This window comes from Oncorhynchus clarkii, chromosome 6 (genome assembly GCF_045791955.1).
Source record: "Oncorhynchus clarkii lewisi isolate Uvic-CL-2024 chromosome 6, UVic_Ocla_1.0, whole genome shotgun sequence".
Classification (NCBI taxonomy): domain Eukaryota; kingdom Metazoa; phylum Chordata; class Actinopteri; order Salmoniformes; family Salmonidae; genus Oncorhynchus; species Oncorhynchus clarkii.
This window is the reverse complement of record NC_092152.1, coordinates 87,185,870-87,192,157: the sequence shown is the minus strand read 5'-3', so window position 1 is coordinate 87,192,157 and position 6,288 is coordinate 87,185,870.

The following is a 6,288-nucleotide window of genomic DNA, read 5'->3' as shown; positions in this document are numbered from 1 at the left end:
GGACTAGCATTAGCACAGTATTTTCTCACAACCAAGGGACTAGGATTAGCATAGTATTTTCTCTCAGCCAAGAGACTAGCATTAGCATAGTCTTTTCTCACAGCCAAGTGAGAAGTATTAGTATTAGCATAGTCTTTTCTCACAGCCAAGGGACTAGCATTAGCATAGTCTTTTCTCTCAGCCAAGAGACTAGCATTAGCATAGTCTTTTCTCTCAGCCAAGAGACTAGCATTAGCATAGTATTTTCTCACAGCCAAGGGACTAGCATTAGCACAGTATTTTCTCACAACCAAGGGACTAGGATTAGCATAGTATTTTCTCTCAGCCAAGAGACTAGCATTAGCATAGTCTTTTCTCACAGCCAAGAGACTAGCATAGGCATAGTCTTTTCTCACAGCCAAGAGACTAGCATTAGCATAGTATTTTCTCTCAGCCAAGAGACTAGCATTAGCATAGTCTTTTCTCACAGCCAATATACTAGCATAGTATTTTCTCACAGCCAAGAGACTAGCATGGTCTTTTCTCACAGCCAAGAGACTAGCATTAGCATAGTCTTTTCTCTCAGCCAAGAGACTAGCATTAGCAAAGTCTTTCTCACAGCCAAGGGACAAGCATTAACATAGTCTTTTCTCACAGCCAAGAGACTAGCATAGTATTTTCTCATAGCCAAGAGACTAGCATAGTCTTTTCTCACAGCCAAGAGACTAGCATTTGCACAATTCAATTAACTTCCATGTTTAGAATGAAGTTCACACAAATAAAGTTCCCTCCGGAAGAAGTGTAGATCCAACAATTTGTGTATTTGTGTTGTGTATTCTTGAACATTACTATACTTATCAAAGATCTAGTTACTGGATGTGGTGCTCCAATGCAGAAATGGCAGATATTAGCAGTATGCAGGTTTTCTTTCAGGGTGTCATGCCTCTATTCCACCAGGAGATGTCAGGAGAGTACAGGTATTAAAGATAACAGGATCAATCTCTGTTCCTCTCTCTCTCTCTCTCTCTCTCTCTCTCTCTCTCTCTCTCTCTCTCTCTCTCTCTCTCTCTCTCTCTCTCTCTGACATCTCACATTGCCAAAGCAAGTGAAGTAGATAATAAACAACAAATTAAATAAACAATACAAATTAACAGTAAGCAACACTCACTAAAGTTCCAAAACTATCTTTCTGACTCTCTCTCTCTCTCTCTCTCATTCTATAACAAAAGTCAGTCTCCTAAAGCTCCCCCTCAATGAGATAATGATTATTAATACTGTGCCACTTTCTGATCCATCAAATCTACATGACATATCAAACTATTTACAATAGAAGCAGAAGACCTGAGTCAAATACTTACAGATACTTAAGAATCACTTAAAGGGATAGTTCACCCAAATTACAAAATTACATATTGGATTCCTTACCCTTATCCTTATCCTTACTAAACCAAAACATGGATTGATGTCATACCTTGTTCATAGACTGTTTACAGGGTAAGGAAACCAATGTGTCATTGTGTAATTTGGGTGAACTCTCCCTTTAAATGAACTTGCCCAATACAATAGAACCAATGGAATAGTCCCAAATCTGCCCTGGTCAAAAGTAGTGCACTTACATAGGAAATAGGGTGCTATTTGGGCCGGAGCCCTAATGTAATTGACATACTGTATTAGACCCAGGTCTGACAACATGGTGGCAGGGAACAATAAGGCTAATAGAATGCGAGGGATTTACCAGCCTAGTGAAGAGCAGCAGTAAGTACACTGTTGGCCTAGGTCATGGTCATGATTATATAACTGTTATTAAACTGTGTGGTCCACCATGGTCATATAACTGTTATTAAACTGTGTAGTCCACCATGGTCATATAACTGATATTAAACTGTGTGGTCCACCATGGTCATATAACTGTTATTAAACTGTGTGGTCCACCATGGTCATATAACTGTTGTTAAACTGTGTGGTCCACCATGGTCATATAACTGTTATTAAACTGTGTGGTCCACCATGGTCATGATTATATAACTGATATTAAACTGTGTAGTCCACCATGGTCATATAACTGATATGAAACTGTGTAGTCCACCATGGTCATATAACTGATATTAAACTGTGTAGTCCACCATGGTCATGATTATATAACTGATATTAAACTGTGTGGTCCACCATGGTCATATAACTGATATTAAACTGTGTGGTCCACCATGGTCATATAACTGATATTAAACTGTGTAGTCCACCATGGTCATATAACTGATATTAAACTGTGTGGTCCACCATGGTCATATAACTGATATTAAACTGTGTAGTCCACCATGGTCATATAACTGATATTAAACTGTGTGGTCCACCATGGTCATATAACTGTTATTAAACTGTGTGGTCCACCATGGTCATATAACTGATATTAAACTGTGTAGTCCACCATGGTCATGTTTATATAACTGATATTAAACTGTGTGGTCCACCATGGTCATATAACTGTTATTAAACTGTGTGGTCCACCATGGTCATATAACTGATATTAAACTGTGTAGTCCACCATGGTCATATAACTGATATTAAACTGTGTGGTCCACCATGGTCATATAACTGATATTAAACTGTGTAGTCCACAGTGTTTATATAACTGTTATTAAACTGTGTGGTCCACCATGGTCATATAACTGATATTAAACTGTGTGGTCCACAGTGTTTATGATTATATAACCTTTATTAAACTGTGTGGTCCACCATGGTCATATAACTGTTGTTAAACTGTGTGGTCCACCATGGTCAAACAGTGTGGTGAAAGACTAAACATGAACATGACCATGGTGTACTGTGACTAAGATAAAGTGTCTCAGTCTAGTAAATAAGCCCTTTCAACCCCCACATCCTGACTCACTGACTGTAACCTACATTCTTCACTGTCCTGTTGTGGTGTCGATCTGATTAGGGATCAGCAGGTAGGACTCTAAGGGACATAAAGCGTCCTGTTAGGAGCCATCTGCTAACTTCCATTCTGTCACAGGCAGCCAGAAGGTACACTAGCCCAGCCTGTCTTCCTATTATAGTCTGTGGTCTAATAGCAATATGCGTTCATTGTAGGCTATAGAGTAGACAGACCTACGTTTATTAGTTTACATTTATAAAATATTATACGATAATATATTGTCAAACCTCGGGTTGCGGTGACTGTGGTCCATGATTTCCCGACGTCCCTTTTTCTATTGGCCTACTGTGCGTTTTGTTGCCTTCCATCTCGACCCCCCCCCCCCCACCCAAAAAAAAAAAATCTCGTCAGCTTTGACTTTCTTCCATTTACATTTACGGTCGGACACCGGGGGGGTTGTCATCATACCTGCATGGTAACTAGGCTACCCGGTGCGTTAAAGCGCGCGGCTATCTGCTTATTTGGAGCCATTTGTTCATTCAACAACTAGTCCATTGAACTGCTAGGCTAAACAACTTTTCTTTAACTAAGCGAGATATCTTCATTAAATATATTAGTTTACCACCTCTCCCTGTGGTAATTCAGCTTAAAACATTTGAATGAGCGCCAACTAGTTTACAATTTATAATTTAGCCCTTCACCAGATCGCATTCAGGTGTTTTTTGTTGTTCTTGAAGTGGGACACACGACCACTCCAATTCTTAAGGACTGCCCCTAGAGCGCGACCTGTAACTAATGAAAAGCAACAGGCTAATAATGTCCTGTTTGTACAGGCTAGAGGCAAATCCTCAAAAAGCCATTTAACTTTTGAAGTAGAACAAAACACAACCAGATTTTTTCCACATCTCTAATGTCTCCCATTTATGAAATGGATAGTTGTGAACAAAATATTTTACTGCAAAAGTGGTTAAATTGATAGTTATTGTGACTGAAAACATGCAGAATAACGCTTGGCTGGAGGAGGGTGGTGTGGGCTACATATATGCTCATGTAACCCAATATTACCAGATCTGATATTGCTCAAATATGGAATATAAGTAGTCGGTTGCCTCCACTACATACACCAATAAACAGCATTATGAAATCATTGTCCGTTTTATAGACCTGTAAACACAGAGATCCAATAGGCTGAAATAGCAACTACAAATATTCATGATGAATGTATACTTTTGCTTTTTGGTAGCTGATTAATAGACAACTTTTACAAGTCAGTTAAAATGTGCTCTCGTTCAGTGCTGTATGGGACAACAATCCATACAGTTACACATGTTGTGTTTAAATGTTGTGTCTACAGTAATCTGCCACAGCATATTTAGCTTCTATGTGTTAATGGTATGTGTATATTTTTTAAATGTTTTTATTTTTATTTAACCTTTATTTAACTAGGCAAGTCAGTTAAGAACAAATTCTTATTTACAATGTATATGGATTTGCGGGGTATATATTTTGGGTATATACACCGTGTATAGGCTTGTCTCCCAAATTGTGTGTATATGGATAGTATATAGTCACGTGTATCCTCTGTCACTATGGAAACACATGTCACCGAATCTCTGGGACAAAAATACATTCGGCCTTCCACTTTAACTTCCTCCTCGAGTTTCTGTTCTGTGAAGAAGAAGGATAGAGGTTTACGCCTGTGCATTCACTATAGAGGTTTACGCCTGTGCATTCAATATAGAGGTTTACGCCTGTGCATTGACTATAGAGGTTTACGCCTGTGCATTCACTATAGAGGTTTACGCCTGTGCATTCACTATAGAGGTTTATGCCTGTGCATTGACTATAGAGGTTTACGCCTGTGCATTGACTATAGAGGTTTACGCCTGTGCATTCACTATAGAGGTTTACGCCTGTGCATTCAATATAGAGGTTTACGCCTGTGCATTGACTATAGAGGTTTACGCCTGTGCATTGACTATAGAGGTTTACGCCTGTGCATTCACTATAGAGGTTTACGCCTGTGCATTCAATATAGAGGTTTACGCCTGTGCATTCACTATAGAGGTTTACGCCTGTGCATTCACTATAGAGGTTTACGCCTGTGCATTGACTATAGAGGTTTACGCCTGTGCATTCACTATAGAGGTTTACACCTGTGCATTCAATATAGAGGTTTACGCCTGTGCATTGACTATAGAGGTTTACGCCTGTGCATTCAATATAGAGGTTTACGCCTGTGCATTGACTATAGAGGTTTACGCCTGTGCATTGACTATAGAGGTTTACGCCTGTGCATTGACTATAGAGGTTTACGCCTGTGCATTGACTATAGAGGTTTACGCCTGTGCATTCAATATAGAGGTTTACGCCTGTGCATTCACTATAGAGGTTTACGCCTGTGCATTCACTATAGAGGTTTACGCCTGTGCATTCACTATAGAGGTTTACGCCTGTGCATTCACTATAGAGGTTTACGCCTGTGCATTCACTATAGAGGTTTACGCCTGTGCATTGACTATAGAGGTTTACGCCTGTGCATTCACTATAGAGGTTTACGCCTGTGCATTCACTATAGAGGTTTACGCCTGTGCATTCACTATAGAGGTTTACGCCTGTGCATTCACTATAGAGGTTTACGCCTGTGCATTCACTATAGAGGTTTACGCCTGTGCATTCACTATAGAGGTTTACGCCTGTGCATTGAACATAGAGGTTTATGCCTGTGCATTGACCATAGAGGTTTACGCCTGTGCATTCACTATAGAGGTTTACGCCTGTGCATTCACTATAGAGGTTTACGCCTGTGCATTGAACATAGAGGTTTATGCCTGTGCATTGACCATAGAGGTTTATGCCTGTGCATTGACCATAGAGGTTTATGCCTGTGCATTGACCATAGAGGTTTATGCCTGTGCATTGAACATAGAGGTTTATGCCTGTGCATTGACCATAGAGGTTTATGCCTGTGCATTGAACATAGAGGTTTATGCCTGTGCATTGACCATAGAGGTTTATGCCTGTGCATTCACTATAGAGGTTTACGCCTGTGCATTCACTATAGAGGTTTACGCCTGTGCATTGACCATAGAGGTTTACGCCTGTGCATTGACTATAGAGGTTTACGCCTGTGCATTCACTATAGAGGTTTACGCCTGTGCATTCACTATAGAGGTTTATGCCTGTGCATTGACCATAGAGGTTTACCCCTGTGCATTGACCATAGAGGTTTACGCCTGTGCATTGACCATAGAGGTTTACCCCTGTGCATTGACCATAGAGGTTTACGCCTGTGCATTGACTATAGAGGTTTACGCCTGTGCATTGACTATAGAGGTTTAAATCAGATCACGGTGAAGTACAGTTACCCGCTGCCTCTCATAGCCAGTGTGACCGAGTCATTGCATGGGGCTCGCTTCTTCACCAAATGGTGA